We start from the raw sequence: 25,788 nt of genomic DNA on the forward strand, positions 1-25,788 counted from the left end.
CTCTTTTTCTTAATCTCTCTCCCCTCTCTTTTGCTCCCTTTTTTCTCACCCTTCTCTCTCCCCTATCTCTCCTCTCTCCTCTCTTTCTTAATCTCTCTTTTCTCTTTCTTTTTCTTTCTTAATCTCTCTCTTCTCTTTCTCTCTTTTTTTCTCGCCCTTCTCTCTTCTCTCTCCTCTCTCAATCTCTCTCCCCTTTCTCTCCTTTATCTCTCTTCTCACTCTTTTCTTTCTTAATCTCTCTCTTCAATTTTTCTTTTCCTGTCTTCCCCTCCTCCCTCTCTCTCACTACTCTCTTCCCCCTCTTTTCTCTCCCCTCTCTCTCTACATTCTTTTCTCTGTCTCCTTTCTTAATCTCTCTTCCTCTCTCTTTCACAACTTCTCTTTTCCTCTCTTTATATCTTCCCTCTCTTACTCTCTCTTTCCTTCTCCCTTCTTTCTTCCTCTTTACTGTATATCCTTCCTTCACTCATTTCTTCCTCTTTCTATCAATCTTTCAATCTTGATCTCGTCTCTCTCTCTCTCTCTCATCCCCTCCCGCTCTCTCTCTCTCTCATCCCCTCCCGCTCTCTCTTTCTCTCATCCCCTCCCCTCTCTCTCTCTATCTCCACTGTTTTTTATATCTTTCATGGTCTACCTCCCCGTGGACCAGTTATCTGTCTGTATCTATTTTGTTCATCCTTCGTGGCCCACACACACACAAACACACGCACGCACACACACACACACACACGACTCGGTGGCGCATTGGTAGAGCGCTGGATGGGAAGTACGATAGTGCTCGCAGTACCCAGTTCGAATCCTGCCCAGGGCCGAAATTATTTCGGTATCGCTGTGCTTCGGGTCGTTACTCTGACTCTCGTGGGCGGGGAGTTGGGTATTACCCATAGATCGGTCATACGAGCTCTGAGCTCTCTTCCAGGAGGGAAATAGCTGTCGATCACGAGTCCAACACGTGATCCAAAGACCAAGGAGAAGCACACACACACACACACAAGCACAGGCGCGCACACGCACACACACACACAAGCACAGGCGCGGCGGCATCCCTAGCTTCCCACGACTTCCGGGCCCGGACGAGGGCGTCGATTTCCGGGCAAGGCCCAAGGAAGAGAAGAACGAGGGGAAGAAGAAAGAGGGGAAGGAAACGAGAGGAAGAACGAGGGAAGGCAGAGAAGTAAGATAGAGGGAAGAGGAACGAGGGGAAGGAAACGAGGGGAAGAAGAAAGAGGGGAAGAAGAAAGAGGGGAAGGAAACGAGAGGAAGAACGAGGGAAGGCAGAGAAGTAAGATAGAGGGAAGAGGAACGAGGGGAAGGAAACGAGGGGAAGAAGAAAGAGGGGAAGAAGAAAGAGGGGGAGAAGAAAGAGGGAAGGAAACGAGCGGAAGAAAGGGCCAAGGAGACGAGAGGAAGAGAGAGGGTGGGAAATGGAAGGAAGAAAGAAGGAAGAGACGAGGGGAAGTAAACGAGGGAAGAAGAAAGAGGGGAAGTAAACGAGGGAAGAAGAAAGAGGGAAAGAAAGGAGAGGAAGAAGAACGAGGGAAGGAAACGAGGGGAAGAGGGAATGAAACGAGGGGAAATAAACGAGGGAAGGAAAGAGGGGAAAGAAACGAGGGGAAGAAGAAAGAGGGAAAGAAAGGAGAGGAAGAAGAACGATGGAAGGAAACGAGGGGAAGAGGGAAGGAAACGAGGGGAAGAGGGAAGGAAACGAGAGGAAGAGGGAAGAAAACGAGGGGAAGAGGGAAGGAAACGAGGGGAAGAGGGAATGAAACGAGGGGAAGAGGGAATAAAACGAGGGGAAGAGGGAAGGAAACGAGGGGAAGAGGGAAGGAAACGAGGGGAAGAAAGAGGGAAGGAAATGAGAGGAGAAAGGAAGAGGTAAGGAAAAGGCGGAGACGAATGAGGGAAGGAAATGAAGGGAAGAAGAAAGAGGGAAGGTAACGAGAATAAGGAAAGGCCAAGGAAAGGGTGGAGAAGAAATAGGGAAGGAAATGAGAGGAGGAAGAAAGAGGGAAGAGAAGAGGAGGGGAGAAAAGGCAAAGGGAGGAGAAAGGAAGGGAAGAGAATGGGAGATAAAAGAATGGAAGGGAAGAGAAAGGAAGGGAAGAAAAGGAGAGGTAAGAGAAAGGAAGGGAAGAGGCGGGGAGAAAAGGCAAAGGGAAGGGAAATGAAGGGAAGGGAAGAGAAAGGAAGGGAAGGGAAGAGAAAGGAAGGGAAGGGAAGAGAAAGGGAGGGGAGAGAAGAGAAAGGAAGGGAAGAGTAGAGAAAGGGAGGGGAGAGAAGAGAAAGGAAAGGAAGAGAAGAGAAAGGAAAGGAAGGGAAGAGAAAGGAAAGGAAGGGAAGAGAAAGGAAAGGAAGGGAAGAGAAAGGAAGGGAAGGGAAGAGAAAGGAAAGGAAGAGAAGGGGAGATAAGAGAAAGGAAGGGGGTAAAAGGATGGGAGAGGTGCGGGGAAGGGAATGATAAGGAGAAGGGAAGAGGCAGCGGAGGGGAAGAAACGGATTAAAGAAATTAGTGAAGAGTCGAGAGGGAAGGGGGTTCAGGGGGTTAGGGGGAAGGGGGTCATGGGAGAGGGGGTTAGGGGTTAGGGGGTCATGGGAGAGGGGGTCAGGGGAGAGGGGGTTAGGGGAGAGGGGGTTAGGGGGAAGGGGGTTAGGGGGAAGGGGGTTAGGGGGAGGGGATTGAGGGGAAAGGGGGTCAGGGGAAAGGGGGTCAGGGGTTAGGGGGAAGGGGATCAGGGTGGAAGGGGGACAGAGGAAAGGGTTTAGGGGAAAAGGGGTTCAGGGGAAGAAAGAAGAGAAGGGAAGGGACGGGGAAAAGAGAAGGGACGGGGAGAGAGAAGGGAAGGGACGGGGAAAAGAGAAGGGGTGTCAGGGAAAGGGAGTGGCGGGGAGGAAGAGAAGGGAGGGGTGGAGGGAGAGAAGGGAGGGGTGGAGGGAGAGAAGATATGGATAGGGATGAAGGGAGGCAATGGAGGGAGAAGAATCAATGACCGTGAATGGGCTATCAGAAGGGAGGGGGAGGGGGGAGAGAGGGGGGAGAGAGGTGGGGAGGGGGAGAGGGGGGAGGGGGGAGAGGTGGGTAAGGGAAGAGAGAGAGAGGAGGTGACGTGGGTGAGGAGAGAGAGGAGGGGAGGTGGGTGAGTGGAGAGAGGAAGGGAGGTGGGTGAATGGGGAGAGGAGGGGAGGTGGGTGAATGGAGAAAGGAGGGGAGGTGGGTGTGTGGAGAGAGGATGGGAGGTGGGTGAATGGGGAGAGGAGGGGAGGTGGGTGAATGGAGAAAGGAGGGGAGAGAGGAGGGGAGAGAGGAGGAGAGAGAAAGGAGAGAGAGAGGAGAGAGGAGGGGAAGGGAGAGAGGGAGAGAGGAAGGGAAGAGGAGGGGAGAGAGGAGGGGAGGGGAGAGAGGAGGGGAGGGGAGAGAGGAGGGGAGGGGAGAGAGGAGGGGAGGGGAGAGAGGAGGGGAGGGGAGAGAGGAGGGGAGGGGAGAGAGGAGGGGAAGGGGAGAGAGGAGGGGAGGGGGAGAGAGGAGGGGAGGGGGAGAGAGAAGAGGAGGGGAGGGGGAGAGAGGAGGGGAGGGGGAGAGAGGAGGGGAGGGGGAGAGAGGAGGGGAGGGGGAGAGAGGAGAGGAGGGGAGAGAGGAGAGGAGGGGAGAGAGGAGAGGAGGGGAGGGGGAAGGGGGAGGGGGAGGGGAGAGAGGAGGGGGAGGGGGGAGGAGGGGGAGGGGGAGAGGAGGGGGAGAGGAGGGGAGGGGAGCGAGGAGGGGGAGGGGAGCGAGGAGGGGGAGGGGAGAGGAGGGGGAGGGGAGAGAGGAGGGGGAGGGGAGAGAGGAGGGGGAGGGGAGGGAGGAGGGGGAGGGGAGAGAGGAGGGGAGGGGGAGCGAGGAGGGGGAGGGGAGAGAGGAGGGGGAGGGGAGAGGGGAGGGGAGAGAGGAGGGGGAGGGGGGAGAGGAGGGGGAGGGGAGAGAGGAGGGGGAGGGGGAGAGAGGAGGGGAGAGAGAAGGGGGAGAGGAGGGGAGAGAGAAGGGGGAGAGGAGGGGAGGGGGGAGAGGAGGGGAGGGGAGAGAGAAGGGGGAGAGGAGGGGAGGGGAGAGAGGAGGGGAAGGGAAGACAGAGGGAGCGAAGGGGCGCGAAAGAAGATGAAGGGAGCCAAAGGGAGGCGAGGGAAAGTGGGAGCGAGTACAGCTGGATGAAGATGTACAAGGTGGATGAAGGTGGATGAAGGGAAGGCGAAGGGAGTTGGAGGTGGGCGAAGGAAGGGAGATGAAAGGTGAGGAAGAAGAAAGGCAGACACGCACGCACGCACGCACGCACGCACGCACGCACGCACACACATAAACGCACACACACAGAATGGAGAGAAATTGTGTATGTATGTGTGTGTGTGTGCATGTCTGTGTGTGTGTGTGTGTGTGTGTGTGTGTGTGTGTGTGTGTGTGTGTGTGTGTGTGTGTGTGTGTGTGTGTGTGTGTGTGTGTGAACGTGCGTGCGTGTTGGAACGATCTTCTTGATGGCGGCGGGGGGGTGATTGTGGTTGATATGTTGGGGTGAAGAGGAGGTCGTGGTGGGTGGGTGGGGGTGGTTGGGGGGGTTATCTTAGGGGGGTGGGGGGGATTACCCCCCCCCCGAACCTCTCAGGCGACGACTCGTCATTCAATTTTACGGAAACTTTGCTCGTCCCGAAGACATTCGCGATCGCCCGGCTGCGGTTCACGACCTATTCCGTGGTTTACGGGATTCGAACCCGGTGCGAATCGTCTCCACCCCGTTGGCTCTGTCCACAAGATGGCCCCTTCGGCCCGATCTTTCATATCCATTATCTCTCTCCCGCCTCCATTATCTCTTTTTGTGTCTCTCTGTCAAATTCCTTTAAAGCTTCGTTGGACTCGTCGTAATGGAATTAAATTGGACAATTTTAGATTTAAGCGTCTTATTCTGGGGTTAAGACGACAAAGAGTCAAGGGTTCGAATCCCAGTAGTAGAGCTATTTAATATAGCTGTCGAAACTTCACACACGCGCGCGAGCACACACACACACACATATTATATATATATATATATATATATATATATATATATATATATATATGTATATACAGTATACATACACACACATATGTACAATATATATACACACACATATATATATATACAGTATATACACACACACATATATATTCAGTATACAGACACACACACACACACATTATTATATATGTATATACAGTATATTTATACACACACACATATTTATACAGTATACACACAAATTTCCTACCTCTTCCCTGTTCCCGAATTCTTCGTCCCTTGGACATGCCCCTGACCCTGACGTCACCCTAAGACCCTGTCCCTGGGGGGCCCCTCGTCGTCGTCGTCCCTCGGGGGCCTTGGCGCGCTCCCGGCGCGGCGCCTCGGGCCACCAAGGACCTTTGACGTCACTCGCAATTCTTTCTTTGCTCTCTGTGTTTCCCAACCCAGTCCCCCATTATCTCTCTTTCCTTCTTAGTCTGCTCTCTCTCTCTCTCTCTCTCTTTCTACCTCTCTCTCTCCCTCTCCCTCTCCATCTCTCTCTCCCTCTCCATCTCTCTCTCCCTCTCCATCTCTCTCTCCCTCTCCATCTCTCTCTCCCTCTCCCTCTCTCTCTCTCCCTCTCCATCTCTCTCTCCCTCTCCATCTCTCTCTCCCTCTCCATCTCTCTCTCCCTCTCCATCTCTCTCTCTCCCTCTCTATCTCTCTCTCTCCCTCTCCATCTCTATCTCTCTCTCCCTCTCTATCTCTCCCTCTCTATCTCTCCCTCTCTATCTCTCTCTCCCTCTCCATCTCTATCTCTCTCTCCCTCTCTCTCTCTCCTTGTGTTCATTTTTTTTTTCCGTCTCCTCACCTTTGCCCCCTCTCCTTCCTTCTCCCTCCTGCCCCCATCTCTTTATCTCTCTCTTTCCTGTTCATTTTTTTTTCTTCCTCTGTCTCCTCACAATCGTCCTCTCTCCTTCTTTCTCCCCCCCCCTCTCTCTTTCTCTCTCTCCTTCCCGTCCATTTGTTCTTCTTCCCGTCTCCTCACCCATGTCCCCTCTCCTTCTTTCTCCCTCTTGTCCCCCACACATCTCTCTTTCTCTCTCTCTCTCTCAAAGCTCTTTCACATTGGCCCACCTTCACCCTCTTTTCCTCCCTCCCTCCTCCTCTCTTCCCTTCAATCTACCAATGTCCCTTAAATCTCACATTTGAAAAAAAAAAATCATTCCAACTAATTATACATCCTTCATCATCCTTCCCTCTTACTTCCTCTCTCTCTCTTCCTCAAAGCTCTCTCGCATTGGCCCACTCTCCTCCTCCTCCTCTTCCTCTCCCTCCTCATTTCTCCTCTTCCCTTGAATCCACCAATGGTCCTTAAAAATAATAATAAATAATACATCCCTCATCCTTTCTTCCTCTCTCCTCCTCCCCAAAGCTCTCTCGCATTGGCCCACCCTCCTCCTCCTCCTCCTCCTCCTCCTCCTCCTCCTCTCCCCTTTCTCCTCTTCCATCAATGTCCCTTAAATCTCGCATTTTTTAAAAATTCAAATCTGACTAATACCTTGATCTATACTCAACTGATGGAAGGCCCTCGTGTCGATCGGGTTAAAAGTGGCTCCTGGTGTGTGACTTAAGAGAAGAGATCCAGTTTAGGATGAGGCAAAGAGAGAACAGTGGAGAGAGACTAACAGGGCGGCGATTTGTATTCCCCCTTCTCCCTCCCTCTCTCTCTCTCTCTCTCTTCTTACCTTCCTCTCTCCCTCTCTTTCTCTTCTTACCTCTCTCCCTCTCTCTCTCTCTTCTTACCTTCCTCTCTCCCTCTCTTTCTCTTCTTACCTTCCTCTCTCCCTCTCTTTCTCTTCTTACCTTCCTCTCTCCCTCTCTTTCTCTTCTTACCTTCCTCTCTCCCTCTCTTTCTCTCTCTTGTCACCTCCCTCCCTTCTTCCCTCTTTCTCCCTCCCCTTCTCTCTCTTCTTACCTTCCTCTTTCCCTCTCTCTTTCTCTCTCTTGCTACCTCCCTCCCTTCTTCCCTCTTTCTCTCTCTTGATATCTCCCTCCCTCCCCTTCTCTCTCTTCTTACCTTCCTCTTTCCCTCTCTTGCTACCTCCTTCTCTTCATCTCTCTTGTTACATGGCATCAAACGTTTGTTGCTTCATGGCACAAAACGTTTCATGGCATCAAACGTTTGTTACTTCATGACACAAAACGTTTCATGGCACAAAACGTTTCATGGCACAAAACGTTTGTTGTTTCACACCAAATATTCGTTGCTTCACATCAGACGTTTGTTGCATCACATCTGACGTTTGTTGCTTCACGGCATCAAATGTTTGTTGCTTCATGACACCAAACGTTTGTTGCTTCAGGGCATTAAACGTTTGTTGCTTCATGACACCAAACTTTTGTTGTTTCATGACACCAAACGTTTGTTGCTTCAGGTCATCAAACGTTTGTTTAAGGGCATCAAATGTTTGTTGCTTCAGGTCATCAAACGACTGTTGCTTCACGGCATCAAACGTTTGTTGCTTCATGGCATCAAACATTAGTTGCTTCACAAAACGTTTGTTGCTTCATGGCAAAACGTTTGTTGATCCACACCAAACGTTTGTTGTTCCACATCAAACGTTTGTGGCTTCACATCAAACGTTTGTTGTATGACATCAAACGTTTGTTGCTTCATAGCATCATATACACCTGAAATTCAGTCCCTCAATCGGCCTGTGGTGCTCCGCTGAATCCATCTCCAGGTCTGCCCCAAGATGATAAGCACATCGAAGATCTCTTCAAACAGTCTGGATGGTACGTGATTCCATGCTCCCCCTTTTATGTGCTCAATAAAAGGCTCAGTAATCATAAGAACATAAAAAAAAAGAAAAAAAAATGGAGGAGACTGCAAGAGACCATAGGGTCTACACCAGGCAGTTCCATGTCCCCTGTAACCCGTCATCCCTATCCAGTAAGTTGTCTAACCTTCTCTTAACACACCTTTATGTGCTCAATAAAAGGTTAAGTAATCATAAGAACATAAAAACATGAAAATGGAGGAGACTGCACGAGACCATAGGGCCTACACTTGGCAGTTCCATGTCCCTTATCACCCGTCATCCCTAGCCATAAAGTTGTCTAACGTTGTCTTAAAACAACCGATTGTTTCAGCGCTCGCGACATGGTTACTAAGTCTATCTTATTCGTTATTCCATTGGTAAGTACCAGATTATTCTTTATTAAATTCAGGGAAATATTGGTCACGTGTGTATAGACATTCCTGTGTTTTTGCATCCGACCTAGTCATGGACCAAAAGGTCTCCTGTCGGCATACTCTCCCTTTGTAATGTTTTGTAAAGTCCATGTTTTTATTTATTTATTGGGGGAATATATTTATCTGGACTAAGAAGGAAGTGATACTTGACGCAATGGAAACATTCCATAATTTCAGTTTCCGATCAAACGTGATGAAGATAGCGGACTGGAAAACCTGGAACACAAAAACACAAGACAGAAAAAGATGGCGAGAGCTTGTATCAGTAGTCAAGGATCTACAAGACTGGAGCCTCGTTTACACGGGGCAAGTTGAAAGGGGGCAAGTTGAAAGGGGGCAAGTCAAGTGTGCAAGTTACTTGAACTGGAGAGGAGGAAAGCGAGAAAGTACATGGTCACACAGGCCACGTTTACATGGGGCAAGTTGAAAGGAGGCAGTCAAGTGTGCAAGTTACTTGAACTGGAGAGGAGAAACCCGAGCAAGTACGTGTTCACACAGGCCACTTGTCTCTGACTTGGCCTGTGTGAACATGTACTGGCTCGTTTTCCTCTCCAGTTCAAGTAACTTGCACACTTGACTTACCCCCCTTAATTTCCCACGTGTAAACGAGGCTTTAAGATCAACTACCAACAGAGAGAGATTTCAGTATCGAACTGTCGTGATTTATAGTCCGACCAATAGAATCACGTTAAATCAAAAGCATAACACGATCAAATTAACCTGACAGCTATGCACCGCCCATGTGGGGGAGGGGCGGCTGCGGCGGTGGGCGGGGCTTATCGGCAAAGATAAATAATTCAAAAGAACGAACCTGCTCGGACCTCATAATCCATGAACGCAGGAGAAACGGTGTCCAACACCACGGTATGACGTCAGCTCCCAGTGACGTCATACCCGGAAGGAGACGCGTCACACACCCAGTGACGTCACCAATCGGTCACCTCAGGATCCGAGCTGAGTGCGCAGCGATCGTGACTCAGAGTGGACCCCCTTCCTAACCTCTGCTCCGCGGCCAGGATTCGAACACATACCCCAAATCCCCCCACGCGGTTACCAGACGCACGCGGTACCACTGAACCACGGCGGGTCACGAGCTTTCCTTGTGGATCACGGGTCGTATCTCTATCATCATGTAACACAAAAGAGTAAAATCTTAGGGAAAATCCACCTCGTTTCTGGCCAACCACGACTTACGAATAGCGGACGAGCTGCTGCAAGCATCATGTGTTATTTGTTGGCCATGAACGTAAGCCCCCACGTAATGCGCTGCCAGCGATGATTACCCGATATAGGTCCGCGTGGGTGCCAACCTTACACAGAGAAAAATAGAGGGAGAAGAGAGAAAAGAGAAAAGAGAGAAGAGAAAGAGAGAGGGAGAGAGAAGAGAGAGAGGGAGAGAGAGGGAGAGAGGGGGAGAGAGAGGGGGAGAGAAGGAGAGGGGGAGAGAGAGAGAGAGAAAGAGAGAGGGAGAGAGAAGAGAGAGAAAGAGGGAGGAAGAGAAAGAGAAAGGAAAGAGAAGGAGGAAGAGAAGAAAGACAGAAAGGAGAGAAAGAGAAAAGAGAGAAAGATAGAAGAAAGAGGGGAGGATTAGAAGAAAGACAGAAAGAAGGAGAGAAGAGAAAGAGAAAATAAAGAGAAAAAGAGGGAGGGAGGGAGGGGAGAGAGAGAGAGAGAGAGAGAGAGAGAGAGAGAGAGAGAGAGAGAGAGAGAGAGATAAGTCAGAAGGAAATGGCCTTGACCGCTCGCCACCACTACGCGGTCTGGTTAGTTTATCTCATTCGTCCATCTTACTCTCATCCCTACCTCCTCCTCCTCCTCCTCCTCCTCTTCTCCGTAGTATTGTAACAACAGCAGCAGCATTAGTAGTAGTAGTAGTAGTAGTGGTAATAGTAGTTGTAACTGCAGCAGTCGTGGTAATAGTGGTAGTAGTAGTAGTGGCGGTAATAAGTGATAGAATTAGTAGTAGTAGGGGTAGTAGTGGTGGTGGTGGTAGTACTAGTTGTAGTAGTAGTAGAAGTAGTAGTTGTAGTAATGGTAATAGTTGTAGCAGTCGTAGAAGTAGAATTAGTAGTAGCTGTAGTAGTAATTGGTAGTTGTAAAGCAGTCGTAGTAATAGTAGATAGTAGTAGAAACAGCAACAGCCGTAATACTTTAGGCTGTCCACTTTTGAGACGGCGAAGATTTATTAGAGAATATATTCATCTCAAAAATAAAAATAAATAAAATAAACAAAAATAAACAAATAAATAAATAAAAATAAATAATAAATATATATATATATATAAAATTCCACGAAATAAACAAAAATAAAAAAATAAATAAGAATAAATAATAATAAAAAATATTAGTGAATATATGCATATCAAAAAGAAAATAAACAAAATAAACAAAAATAAATGAATAAATAAATATAAATAAAAATAAATAATAATAAAAAAAATCTAAAATTCCACGCAGAGACAACTCTTGGGCAGTTCTGCTGAAGAAGACCTTCGCCAACTTTGAGAGGACGGACGCAGTTCCCGTCATCATCATACCTTCAACACCTCCCCCCCTCCTCCTCCTCCTCCTCCTCCTCCTCCTCCTCCTCCTCCTCCTCCCCCTCCCCACCCCACGGTTTCACGTTCAGTTCCTCCTCCTACTCCTCCTCTTCTTCCTCCCACAACTCTCCTCCTCCTCCTCTTCCTCCTACAACTCTCACCCTCCTCCTCCTCCAACTCTCGCCCTCCTCCTCCTCCTGTTCCTACAAGTCTCCTCCTCCTCCTCTTCTTCCTACAACTCTCACCCTCTTCCTCCTACAACTCTCACCCTCACCCTCCTCCTCTTCTTCCTCCTACAACTCTCCCCCTCCTCCTCCTGTTCCTCTCGGTCGTTTTCCACCACCTCCTCCTCCTCCTCTTACTCCTCCTACAGCTCCTCCCCATCCCCTTCCCCCTCCCCCTCCTCCATCACCACTCTCTCTCTTCCTCCTCTTCCTCCTACAACTCTCCTCCTCCTCCTCTTCCAGTTCCTCTCGCTCCTTTGCCATTACCTCCTCCTCCTCTTACTCCTTCTACAGCTCCTCCCCATCCCCCTCCCCCTCCTCCATCACCACTCTCTCTCTTCCTCCTCCAACTACTCCTCCTCTTCCTCCTACAACTCTCCTCCTCCTCCTCTACCAGTTCCTCTTGCTCCTTTGCCATTACCTCCTCCTCCTCCTCCTCCTCCTACAGCTCCTCCCCCTCCCTCTCCCCTCCTCCATCACCACTCTCTCTTCCTCCTCCAATTCCTCCTCCCCCTCCTCTGACTCCTCTCCTCCTCCTGAAAATCACATCCATTAGCATGACAAGTAACTTGGCCTTTTCACTGCGGAAAGAGGAATATATACTTTATTCTGGCTGCCGTCAGGCGATTTTATTGAAATGAGAGAGAGAGTTCTCCTTCAGTACAAGGACTGGCAACAGAGTGGTTTACGAATGGAACAGGCTTACGGTGGTTTTCTTAAAAAAAAAATAAATAAATAAATAAATAAATAAAAAAAAATCTTTATATAAATCTTATATAAATCCTTGGAAGGGAAATTTTATATAGGATTTATGTAAGATTTATATAATATTTTTTTAAGAATACCACCGTTAGTAACAATGTGGTGAGCGCTGAAACAATGGGTTGTTTTAAGAGAAGCTGAGATAACTTTATGGATAGGGATGACGGGCTATAAGGGACATGGAACTGCCTAATGTAGGTCTTGTGATCTCCTGCAGTCTCTTTCATTCTTATGTTCTTTTAATTACCGGGAACACAACCACCACCAACTCCCCTTCTCCTCTTCCTCCTCCTCTTCTTCTTCCTCCTCTCAATCCGACCCGCCCACTTCATCCCCACCTCCTCCCGACCTGGTCCGCCCACACGCCCACACGCCCCAGCCAGCAATCACTTAGTCCTTCTCCCTCCCCACTTCCCCTCCTCCTCCTTCTCCCTCCCCACTTCCCCTCTTCCTCCTTCTCCCTCCCCACTTCCCCTCTTCCTCCTTCTCCCTCCCCACTTCCCCTCTTCCTCCCTCGTATCGTTTCATAGCTTTCCCTCGGATGACCGCGAGGTGCCTTTGGGCCTCTCTCCCCTCTTCGCTCTTCTTTCCCCTTTTCCCCTCGCTCCTCGCTTATCTCCTCCTTTCAGCGCTGCACGGTTTGATGTATGGGGAAAGGGAGCGCGTACCTTTTTCGCTAACTTTAGCAAGAATAGCTATGCCTATGGCCAGAATTGAGAACAAAGAAAAGAACAACGACGAATGAGCACACACACACACACACACACACACACACACACACACACACATAAAACTAGGTAAAATACAACCAGGTAAATACACACACACAAACACACACACACATAAAACTAGGTACAATGCAACTAGGTAAATACACACACACACACGCACGCATTACCTCTTGATCGGTCTACATACGAGATCTGACCTCTCATCTGGGAGGGTAGTAACTGTCGATCACAATTCTAACACGTGATCCAAGTCCACAGTGAATCGCCCAAACACATTTTTTCAAAGAAAAATTTAATTTTTTTGTAACTTAATATGCGAATTATTATAATGTTTTCAACATGCCTGTATATATTACCAATTCTATTAATTCTACTTGCACATAAACACACACACACACACATATATATATATATATACACATACATATATACACACACACACAGGCGCATGCATACATACCTGCACACACGGTTTGCTGGTGCAACAGAAGATAGCGTCTCGGCCTGCTAATTCAGTGGAACAGATATTGAACATCGTACAGGAGGTGTGTGTGTGTGTGTGTGTGTGTGTGTGTGTGTGTGTGTGTGTGTGTGTGTGTGTGTGTGTGCGTGTGAAAATGGAGTTCAACAGCTGTCGATCACGAGTCCAGCATGTAATCCCAGACCATGGTGAATCACACACACACACACACACACACATACAAACACACACTCGTGGTGCAGCTGGTAGAGTTTCCGGTTGCCACTACGGCGGTCCAGGTTCGAATCCCGCACAGGGCTGAAATAATTTCAGTATCCCTGCGCTGCGAGTCGCTACCCCAACTCTCTAACTCTCGTGGGCGGGGAGTTGGATGTGTGTGTGTGCGTGTAAGGTCACAGCATGACCCATAGATCGGTCATTTATTTGAGCTCTTGAGCTCTCTTTCCGGGAGGGGAATAGCTGTTGATCACGAGTCCGACACGTGGTCCAAGACCATGGTGAATCACACCCACGCAGTTGTACAGGGATGTTAGATTCTGACGCGCATTCTTAAACATGGGGAATGGGGAGAATTCGGGGCAACATGGGTCACGATGGGTCAGGCTCGTATACGTCATAAGGGGAGGGAATGGGGGAGGGAATGGGGGGGGGAATGAACGTATGGGTTATCACAGCAGGTGCTGGGGGCTGCGGGGGAGGGCTTGGGGGCTGTGGGGGGTGGGGGGGCTTGAGGTGGCTAGGCTCATGGTCGTGCAATAGGACAAGTATCGATCGGTCTCCAACTCTCAACCAGCGATGCAGTCAACGCTCACCATCTGCCTCAATGGACGTCCGCAGAGGCCACCTGAGCGCCTGTGGTCCCGTGGCAAGACGAAGAGAACCATCTGGCTATGTGTAAGTAATTGCCAGTTGGCGATAAATGGTCTCGTGCCACGACGAGGAGAACCATCTGGCTATGTGTAAGTAATTGCCAGCTGCCGATAACTGATCATACCAAGACGGAGAGAACCATCTGGCTATGTGTAAGTAATTGCCAGCTGCCGATAACTGATCATACCAAGACGGAGAGAACCATCTGGCTATGTGTAAGTAATTGCCAGCTGGCGATAACTGGTCTCATGCCAAGACGAGGAGAACCATATGGCTATGTGTAATTCTCAGTTGCCGATAACTGATCATACCAAGACGGAGAGAACCATCTGGCTTTGTGTATGTAATTGCCAGCTGCCGATGGCTGGTCTCATGCCAAGACGAAGAGAACCATCTGGCTATGTGTAAGTAATTACCAGCTGCCGATAACTGGTCTCGTGCCACGACGAAGAGAACCACCTGGCTATGTGTAAGTAATTACCAGCTGGCGATAACATCACCATGTTCAATACCAACACCATCAAATTCACCACTGCCACCATTTCTAACACCATCACCACTTTCACCATCGACAACTTCATCACCGCCACCACCATAATTTTCAACACCAACAACTTAGAAAATTATTCACCACTACCACCATCGACTTCACCACCACCAACAGCTCCATCACAGCCACCATTTTCGACACCAATAACTTCACTACTACCACCATCAACTTCAATAGCAACAACAGCCTCACCATCTCCACTATTTTCAACACCAACAACTTCACTATTTTCATCACTACCACTATCAACTTCACCCTCATTAACTTCATCATCGCCACCCTTTTCAACACCAACAACTTCACCACTATTTTCACCAGTACCACCACCAAATTCACCACCACGACAATAGTAGCAGCAACATCGACAACATAATATTCTCTTTCGCCACAGTTTACAGACTCTGTTCTGATCAATGCCAGACAACTTTATTCAGCTCTGGGTTGCCCCTTGCGATGACGGACTCTAGACGACCCTGTTGGGAATCGAACTCCGGAGCGTCTTCGTGTCCGCAGTGACCCTTCGGCGAGTTTGTTGTGGTTCCCCACAAGCTACTCTCTTAATTTTCGTGGCAACCCTCAGTGCCGAAAGGGCTAATAGAAGAAGAAGAAGAAGAAGAAGAAGAACAAGAACAAGAAGAAGACGAAGAAGAAGAAGACGAAGAAGAAGAAGAAAACTCTATTCAATTTCCGTGGTACCCCACAATACCGAAAGTGCTAATAAAAGAAAGAAGAAGAAGAAGAAGAAGGAGGAGGAAGAAGGAAGAAGGAAGAAGAAGACGAAGAAGAAGAAGAAGAAGAAGAAGAAGGAGAAGTTAGATGAAGAAGACGAAGAAGGAGAAGAAGAAGAAAAAGAAGAAGAAGAAAACTCTATTCAATTTCCGTGGTACCCCACAGTACCGAAAGTGCTAATAAAGAAGAAGAAGAAGAAGAAGAAGAAGAAGAAGAAGAAGAAGAAGAAGAAGAAGAAGAAGAAGAAGAAGAAGAAGAAGAAGAAGAAGAAGAAGAAGAAGAAGAAGAAGAAGAAGAAGAAGAAGAAGAAGAAGAAGAAGAAGAAGAAGAAGAAGAAGAAGAAGAAGAAGAAGAAGAAGAAGAAGAAGAAGAAGAAGAAGAAGAAGAAGAAGAAGAAGAAGAAGAAGAAGAAGAAGAAGAAGAAGAAGAAGAAGAAGAAGAAGAAGAAGAAGAAGAAGAAGAAGAAGAAGAAGAAGAAGAAGAAGAAGAAGAAGAAGAAGAAGAAGAAGAAGAAGAAGAAGAAGAAGAAGAAGAAAACTCTATTCATCTCCATGGTACTCCTCAGTACCAAAAGGCCAAGTACTACTAAAAATAAATATAAATAAATAACTAAATAAATAAAAAACCGGAGTACTTCGACAAGAAAGGACGCCAAGAGAGGAGCAGTTTTATCAACGCAATTCCTTTTGCAAATTGAAATGAATCCTTTTTTTTTTTTTTTTTTTTCCCCTCCCCCGGCAGCAGCCCAAGCACTTCGGCGCCGAACTTTGGATTCGGTTCAAATTTGATTTGCCCGGAAGAGGCGCCACGCACCCAAGACTTCGAACTCCAAAAAAAGAAGAGGAGGAGGAGGAGGAGGAGGAGGAGGAGGAGGAGAAAAAGAAGTACAAGAAACTGAAGCTGAAGGAAAAGAAGTAGAAGGAGAAGAGGAAGAAGGAAAAGAAGAAGAAAGAGAAGAAGAAAGGGGAGAGGAAGAAGCAGAAGAAAACGAAGATGAAGAAGCAGAAGAAAAAGAAGAAGAATAATGTATAGGAACAGAAAAAGAAGGTATAGGAAAAAAAGAAAAGGAAGGAGCAAAAGTAGAAGAAGAAAGAGAAGAAGCCGAAGCAGAGGAAGAAGGAGATGAAAAAGAAGCAGAAAAAAGAGAAGAAGAAGAAAGAGAAGCAAAGGTAGACGAAGAAGAAGAGGATGAAGAGGAAGAGGGAGAAGAAGAGGAAGAAGAAGAGGAAGAAGAAGAGGCAGAAAGAGGAGCAGCAGATGCAAAAGAAGAAGAGGAAGAAGAAGAAGTAGAAGTAGAAGAAAAAGAACGAGGAAGCAGATGCAGAAGAAAAAAGAAGAAAAATAAAAATAAAAATGAAGAAGTAGAAGCCGAAGAAGAAGAAAATGCAGCGAGCCGACCCTCCACACACACACACACACACACACACAGAGACACGGACCCTCTCAAGGACAACGGGTTCCTCATAATATCGACTCGATTTCCCATTTACGTTTTGGACGCGAACTCTTTCGGTCGTGTGACGACGAAGCGCCGAGGAATGCAGAAAGAAGAAGCAAATGCAGCGGAATAAAACGAAGAAGAGGGAAGTTGGGGAAGAAGGAAGATGAAGTAAATGTAGTGGAATAAGATGAAGAAGAGGGAAGTTGGGGGAAGAAGAGGAAGAGGAAGCAAAGGCAGCGGAATAAAATGAAGAAGAGGGAAGTTGGGGAAGGAGGAAGAGGAAGTAAATGCAGCGGAATAAAATGAAGAAGAGGGAAATTGGGGAAGGAGGAAGAGGAAGTAAATGTGGCGGAATAAAATTAAGAAGAGAGAAGTTGTGGAAGGAGGAAGAGGAACCAAATGCAGCAGAATAAAATGAAGAAGAGGGAAGTTGGGGAAGGAGGAAGATTAAGTAAATGTAGCGGAATAAAATGAAGAGGAGGAAAGTTGGGGAAGGAGGAAGAGGAAGCAAAGGCAGCGGAATAAAATGAAGAAGAGGGAAGTTGGGGAAGGAGGAAGAGGAAGTAAATGCAGCGGAATAAAATGAAGAAGAGGGAAATTGGGGAAGGAGGAAGAGGAAGTAAATGTGGCGGAATAAAATTAAGAAGAGAGAAGTTGGGGGAGGAAGAGGAAGCAAAGGCAGCGGAATAAAATGAAGAAGAGGGAAGTTGGGGAAGGAGGAAGAGGAAGTAAATGCAGCGGAATAAAATGAAGAAGAGGGAAATTGGGGAAGGAGGAAGAGGAAGTAAATGTGGCGGAATAAAATTAAGAAGAGAGAAGTTGGGGGAGGAAGGAAGAGGAAGCAAATGTAGTGGGATTAAGATGAAGAAGAGGGAAGTTGGGGAAGGAGGAAGAGGAAGTAAATGCAGCGGAATAAAATGAAGAAGAGGGAAATTGGGGAAGGAGGAAGAGGAAGTAAATGTGGCGGAATAAAATTAAGAAGAGAGAAGTTGGGGGAGGAAGAGGAAGAGATGGTGGAGGTTGGGAGCCGAGGACGAGGGAGATGATGAGGACGAGGGAGAAGACGAGGACAAGGACGAGGAGCAGGAATTAGGAGGGATTAAGAGGGAGTAGGGAGAGGGAGGAAGAGTGAGTAGGAGGAGGGAGTAGGAAGATGAGGGAGTAGGAAGAGGAAGGAGTAAGTGAGAGTAGGAACTTCCCCATCATCTGGCCGCATCCGGCGCCGCCGTATAGTGTGACACCGGCATTACTGCGCCCAGAAAGACCGCCCCGATACAACGGACCTAAACCTATTCCGGGTGGATCGTCGGGACTTGTCCTTTTACCCTGGCAACTACTAAGTTAGGGCCGAGCTTTAACCCAGTGGATATCATATCGAACTCGTGAGCAGGTGGTCGTGAGTTCGAGTCCCGGGGTTACCGGCAGCCCCAGGCTGAGAGGCGACAAAAAAATAAATAAAAAAAAAAAGAGGCTCGCAACAACTGACTGGGTTTTGCCATACTATGGGTTTCTCACTTCCCACTTCGTGGGAGTGGGGATGGTTAATAACTACCAAGTTATGCCCTTCAACTCCTCGTGACCTCTTTCGTGGTCAAACGAAAACTCGGGTCAACGTCATCCTGGCCGTGTCGGATGCGAGACTTGGACTTTTGGACGTTGACGAACTGCGGGCGTGCGCGTGGGCGTGACCGAAGGGAGGCAAGAGAGGAGTGGGCGTTTGGGAAAGGTTTATATATGGTGGGTGGGTGGATAGGCGGGGTTTTGCACGAGATATTGGCTATGAACTGTTAGTAGTAACATCACTCGCCTTTATGATGGTGATGATGGTGGTAGTCGTGATGATAGTAGTGGTGATAGTGGTGGTGGTGATAGTGATGGTGACAGTGGTGGTGACTGGAGGTGGTAGTGATAGTGGGGGTGATGGTGGTGATAGTGGGGGTGATAGTGGTGATAGTGGGGGTGATAGTGGTGGTAGTGGTGGTGATCGTGATAGTGGTGGTGATAAGGGTGACAGCAGTGGTGGTAGTAGTGATGGTGATAGTGGTGGTGATAGTGGTGGTGATGGTAGTGATGGTGGTGATAGTGATTATAGTGGTGGTAATGGTGGTGGTGATAGTGATGATGGTGGTGGTGGTGGTAGTGCTGTTGATAGTGATGGTGATAGTCGTGGTGGTAGGGGTTGACGAAGAGCCATGTCCCCTCCCCATACTTAATATGGGACGATCGATGGGTACGGGCAGCAGTGGTGACGGAGGAGGAAGAGGGGGAAGAGGAGGAGGAGGAGGAAGAAGAGGAAGAGGAGGAGGAAGACAGTCTAGGAGGAAGAGAAGGAGGAGGGAGATAGACAAGGTCATGGTGCTGTTGTCGTTGTTGGTAGTTAATGGTGGTGGTGGTGGGGAGGAGGAAGAGGAGTGAGAGAAGAGGAAGAGGAGGTGAAGGGGAAGGGAGAAGATGGGAAAGAAGAAGAGGGGGAGAAGGAAGAGGGAAGAGAGACGGAGTTCATCTATATAGATTCAAGCCTTTCACTGAACAAGAATACATCATGTTCAGACTACAATTGATTTTATAAAAATAAACAATAAATAAATAAATTAAGTAAATAAATAAAGCTATCAAGGCCTTCAGTGTAGAACTCAACTGCGTTTCATTCTGGTTGCCGTCTGATGATTTTATTCATTCGAGACATATAATGAACCATAAGAATGAAGGAGACTGCAAGAGACCATACGGCCTACACTAGGAAGTTCCATGTACATTACCACCTGTCATCCCCATCCATAAAGTTGTCTAATCGTTTCTTAAAACAATCGATAGTTTCAGCGCTCACTAGATGGTTACTAAGTCTATTCCATTCGTTGACCACCCTATTAGTAAACCAATTCTTGCTCATTTCCTTCTTAAATCTAAATTTGTCCAATTTAAACCAATTACTGCGAGTCCTGCCCTGTTGTCTTAATATGATGATCCTGTTTGCGTCACCCTTGTTAAAACCTTTGATCCACTTGAACACCTCTATTAGATCACCCCGCAATCTGCGTCTTTCCCCTTTGAAGGACAGTAGGCCAAGAGTTGGCCGACAGTTGTCCAATTATCTGATTGGTCCAACTATTCATAGGAGAAATGTAGCGAGGCAATTAATACAGCCAATTACTGCGCTACAACCTTGTCCCGACGTCCAATTACAGGGGTCGAGCCTCGGTTCACAATCACCACTAGTGCCAGTGTGAGATGGAAAATGGACCTCCATAGAAAATGGACCCCCACTCAAAATGCTATTTTTTTCTAATTTCTGTATTTCGATTTCTTCTAGTAGATATCACATAAATATTCATTGATAAAGTTTATTAAAATACCTTACTTTACCTAACGAAACCTAACCTAATAACAATGAGTTGCATATAATAGTAGGGGTCCATTTTCTATTGGGGGTCACTTTTCCGCTATAGAAAATGGACCCTGGGTCCAATTTCAGGGTAATCCAGATTCCATTTTATAATGGCAACACCATCAATGAAAGCCCCACCAGCAACATAACCATCACAATCGTCATCAGTATAAGCAGCCACAATCACAAACCAAAATCACCACCAACACAGCCCGTATTACGATCAACACCACAATCAACAACGCCACAACCTCCATCACAATCACCACAACAACCACCGGAGCCACAATTACCACTACCACAACAACCACTGGAGCCACAATCGCCACCACAATCACCACCACAACCGCCTGAGCTAAAATCACCAACACAACAACCGCCACCACAATCACCAACACAACAAGCGCCGGAACCTCCACCACAATCACCACCACTACCACAACAACCGCCAGAGCCACAATCACCAACACAACCTCCACCACAATCACCATCACAACCACCACCACTACCACAACAACCGCCGGAGCCGCAATCACCAACACAAACTCCACCACAATCACCAACACCACAACAATCACCACCACAACCACAACCGCCGCCGGAGCCACAATCAGGGGTTCCAACACAATCACCAAATGCATTACTTGCCGCGCCCGCCGCCCAACGGCCGATTCCGCGGCACAAAAGAATCTCGGCGACTGTGAGTGGGGACAGCTGGGAATGGGATCCGAGACGATAATTGGAACAAATGGGAATGTTGAAGCTGGAATGGGAGGGAACAAGAGGTGGTAAAAAGAAACAAAGAAAAATAAAACGGCTTATCGCGACTGACTGGGTTTTGCCCTACCATGGGTTTTCCCCCACTTCCCATTGCGTGGAAATGGGGCGATGAGTTTAATAAAGAAATAAACAAATAAGTAAATAAATAAATATACATATACCATACATATACCAAAGGCTTCCCCCCCCCCTCACACGGGGGGTAGCCAAAAAGAAAAGGGCACAGAACCCACTCCCACCCACTCCATCCCCAACATACTCCACTCCCACCCACTCCATCCCCTACATACTCCACTCCCCTCCACCCTCCTCCTATATAAATAAATAGATAAATAAATACATAAAATTGTCTTCGTCCTCTGCCGCTCTAATTTTCCTCTCAATTCGCTTTCACCTCGTCCGCGTCCCCTCAGCCTGAGCAGCCAACTTTTCGTCCGCCTCGTTCTCCTCTCCTTGATGCGACCGCCGCCATACACTTCCCTCACCCAACGTCGTTCCAAGAGTTAAAACTGGATTGGACGCAGGAATGAGAACAGAACCCGCGTCGAGATGAGATCGAAATGGAAATGGTTCCTGGAAAGAAAGGAACCTCAAGGGATAACAATGGAGCGGCCGCGCCCAAAGGGGAGGAAAAGAAGACGGGGAGGAAAAGAGGAGAGAGCTGGGCGGGGAGGAGGACAAGGACGACAAGGGAGGAGATTAAGGAGGGTAAGGTGAACAATGAGGAGATTAAGGAGGTCAAGGAGGTCACAGATGACAAGGAAGAGATTAGGGAGGGCAAGGAGAACAAGGAGGATATTAAGGAGGTCAAGGAGGACAAGGAGGAGATTAAGGAGAACAAGGAGATTAAGAAGGCCAAGGAGGTCAAGGAGAACAAGGAGATTACGGAGGTCAAGGATAACAAGGAGGAGATTAAGGAGATTAAGGAGGTCAAGGAGGAGGAGGAGGAGGAAGAGAAAGACGACGACGACAACGAGGAGTACGAGGTGGAAGAGAATTGGATGGTGAGGTGGAAATATAAGTAAAAGAGAGGGAAGGATGGAGGAGGAGGAAGAGAAAGAAGAGGGCGAGGAAGAGGAGAATGAAGAGGTCGAGGAGGAGAAGGAGAAAGGAGGCGGAAGAGGAAGACGAGGAGAATGACGACAACGAGGAGGAAGGGTCGGGGAGAATTAGAAGAAAGAGCAGGTGGAAAAAGAAGACGAGGAAGAGGAAGACGAGGAGGAGGAAGAGGAGGACGAGGAGGAGGAAGAGGAGGACGAGGAGGAGGAAGAGGACAAGGAGGAGGTCGAGGGGGAGGAGAAAGATGAAAAGGAAGACGAAGAAGAGGAGGAGGAAGAGAAAGACAAGAATGAGGGGGAGCAGGACGAGGACGAGGAGGGGGAGGAGGACGAGGAGGAGGTGGAGGAGGAGATGGAGGAGGTGGATGAGGAGATGGAGGAGGTGGATGAGGAGATCAAAAGGTGTCTGGAGTCCCTGACACAAAGTTCAGTACTGAGGAGAGACAATTTCAAAGCGAGAGTCGAGTCCAGACCATGTGACAAGTCACAAAGGAATCTGAAACATCCTGACGCTGGGGGAGGGGGAGGGGGAGGGAGGAGGGAGGAGGGGGAAGAGGAGGGGGAGGGAGGAGGGGGAGGGGGAGGGGGAGGGGGAGGGGGGAAGGGGAGGGGGAGAGAGGAGGGGGAAGGGGAGGGGGAAGGGGGGAGGGGGAAGGGGGGAGGGGGCTGGGGGAGGGAGGAGGGGGAAGGGGGCTGGGGGGGTTGCCTTGAATGACCGAAAAACTGGAGTCAAGGAACCGACGGAAATCTTTTGTGGCGTGAGAGGAGTTAGGAAGAAGAAGGAAGAGAATAAAGATGTGGACGAAGGGAAGGAGAGGAAGAGAAGAAACCCAAGGAGGTGGAAGTGGTGGTGGTGGTGGTGCGGGCAGAGGAAGAGGAGGGGGGAAGGATGAGGGAAGAGGGTGAAAGAGGAGGAGTATGAGAGGGACAGGAGGAGGAGGCGGGGGAGGAGGGAACGAGGGAGGAGGGAGCGGGAATGGAGAAGGGAGGGGGAATGGAGAGGGGAGGGGGAAGAGAGAAGCTGGGGGAAGGGAAAGGAGGAGGGAGAGGAGGGTGGAAAAAGATGGGGAGGAGGAGGAAGGGGGAGGGGAGGAGGAAGGGGAGGGGAGGAGGAAGGGGGAGGGGAGGAGGAAGGGGGAGGGGAGGAGGAAGGGGGAGGGGAGGAGGAAGGGGGAGGGGAGGAGGAAGGGGGAGGGGAGGAGGAAGGGGGAGGGGAGGAGGAAGGGGGAGGGGAGGAGGAAGGGGGAGGGGAGGAGGAAGGGGGAGGGGAGGAGGAAGGGGGAGGGGAGGAGGAAGGGGGAGGGGAGGAGGAAGGGGGAGGGGAGGAGGAAGGGGGAGGGGAGGAGGAAGGGGGAGGGGAGGAGGAAGGGGGAGGGGAGGAGGAAGGGGGAGGGGAGGAGGAAGGGGGAGGGGAGGAGGAAGGGGGAGGGGAGGAGGAAGGGGGAGGGGAGGAGGAGGGGAGGGGAGATGGGGAGGAGGAGGGGAAGGAGAAAGGGGAGGAGGAGGGGAAAGAGGAAGGGGAGGAGGAGGGGAAAGAGGAAGGGGAAGGAGGAAGGGGAAGGAGGAAGGGGAAGGAGGAAGGGGAAGGAGGAAGGGGAAGGAGGAAGGGGAGGTGGGGAGGGAGAGGAGGGTGCATGATTATATTATGGATAGTCAATCTGATAAAATCCCCTCAGAAATAATAACATGTGCTCATTGTCTCAATGTACGACTGCGAGACCTGGACATCTAAACTGATCAGAAAAGGTGTTTCTATGTGATAATTTTTATGACAGTCGCATGTAGGATTCGAACCCACTGCTTTCGATCACCCGTAAGATTACCTTCACAGAGCCCTAACCCACTCCACAACAAAGTCTCTGTGGTCGAGTGGGTAAAGGCTGGGTGGTCGAAAGCAGTGGGTTCGAGTCCTACATGCGACTGTCATAAAAATGATCAGATTAATGTCGCTGTCACTAGCGAATTTCTCTCATCGCGTCTCTGTGTATAGGATACTAAGCGCCTTCGGAGAATCATTGGGTATCGCTTTAATGACTATATATCAAACTATACACTGTCTTATGAGACTCAATCTAGGCATGTTACCACCATAATCCCATCAATCGTGAACGTCAATTCTGCATATATGTGGGTATGTGGCGCATACTGGGTTCTCTCCACATGGAGGAGAGGAGAGGGGACGACCACATAACTCATGGCTACGACAAGTCGACCGAACCTGCCCAAAGATGTTTGGGATGGGGAGGGTGGATGCCTGGGAGCTTGCTTCATGAAACCGTGGGGGTTGGTGCCGGCGTGTGAGGGAAGCGACGACCATCCCCCCCGGGCATATGCTTTCATGTGATGATGATGATGATGATGATAAGTGATACGTGTGTGTGTGTGTGTGTGTGTGTGTGTGTGTGTGTGTGTGTGTGTGTGTGTGTGTGTGTGTGTGTGATTCACCATGGTCTTGGATCACGTGTTGGACTCGTGATCGACAGCTATTTCCTTTTTAAATCTGAAGTTGTCCAATTTAAATCCATTATTGCGAGTCCTGCCCTGTTGTCTTAATATGATGACCTTCTTTGCATCACCCTTGTTAAAGCCTTTGATCCACTTGAACACCCCGATTAGATCACCCCGCACTCTGCGTCACCTTTGATCCACTTGAACACCTCTATTAGATCACCCCGCACTCTGCGTCACCCTTGTTAAAGCCTTTGATCCACTTGAACACCTCTATTAGATCACCTCGCACTCTGCGTCACCCTTGCTAAATCCTTTGATCCACTTGAACACCTCTATGCGATCACTCCGCACTTTTTTCAACTTGCTTAAAGTTACCATAGAGACGCATTTAAGTATTTTAAGTATTTTTTCTTCGCTTAAACTTAAGACGAGTTTTGGATCTTTCAATGACGTCATGTCTAAGGTCTGAATATTCTATTCAGCTTTGAGAAACTCGCCAGGACGAGTCGCTTCCGTTTCTAGTTTCCAAACAATATTTTGACCGTCTATTGACCAAAATGTCTAAAATGATCTAAAGGTCCGAGGAATATATGTTGTAAAAAAGTAATTCCCATTAAGAATATTAATTGCCTCCACTTTCAGGCTGGGGATGAACTCGGACCAAAATCATCACATTATTAAAAGAGAGAGAGAGAGAGAGAGAGAGAGAGAGAGAGAGGGAGAGAGAGAGAGGATCTTACATCAGGAGGCACCGAGTTGCTGCGGTCGAAGCTGTCACCTTTGCCCTATTATGTACTTGAACTGTTGGGGCAAGTGGCAGTCACTCCTGGGAATCGGAGAGGAGTGCGGGATTCGAACCCACACCTAAGAGAAAGCGAGACCAGCTTTTATTCTGGCTAAATGTACGTTTGGCTCGGTGTGATTATTGCTCAACGATGATCGTTCACGGCTCAACGATGATCGTTCACGGCTCAACGATGATCGTTCACGGCTCAACGATGATCGTCAAACGATTTTCTAGAGCACTAAGTCTTTGTTTTTGAATGATGGGGCTTTTTTGCTTCGAACTGCAAAGTACGAGACTGATAATTTTATTAATCGAACCTACAACCAACGCGCTTACCCAAAAAGGATGCCAGTTAGTAGGAAGCTCGTCACCAGCCACTGACTATGGTGGTAGGCTAACCATCACACCGGGCAAAACGTACCTTCACATTAGACGATTTCATTCAGTACAGACGGAGTCACCATAAGAACATAAGAATGAAGGAGACTGCAAGAGACCATAAGGCCTACACTAGACAGTTCCAGCTTAATAAAAAATTCAAACCATGCGGACGCCTTGCGTGTCCCAAATACTCCAAATGAATTCTTGAAAAATTGAAACAGTAATTTATTATTCAATTGGAATAAAATGTCCAGTAACGAATTTGCATATTATAACTTAATTACGAAAGCTCTGGCCATAAGCCGCCCTCAGAATTCATGGAAAAATGTCTGTCTGTGAGCACATGCAAACACACAAAT

General features: G+C 48.5%; 1 protein-coding gene across 1 annotated transcript in view; it reads right to left on the reverse strand.

Annotated features, from left to right (window-relative positions):
• The window catches only part of S6kII (Ribosomal protein S6 kinase II), a 1,295,804-nt gene that overhangs the window by 1,115,859 nt on the left and 154,157 nt on the right, over window positions 1–25,788 (reverse strand). The window lies entirely within an intron of this gene.

This window comes from Oratosquilla oratoria, chromosome 36 (genome assembly GCF_046742065.1).
Source record: "Oratosquilla oratoria isolate Oo_2021 chromosome 36, ASM4674206v1, whole genome shotgun sequence".
NCBI lineage: Eukaryota > Metazoa > Arthropoda > Malacostraca > Stomatopoda > Squillidae > Oratosquilla > Oratosquilla oratoria.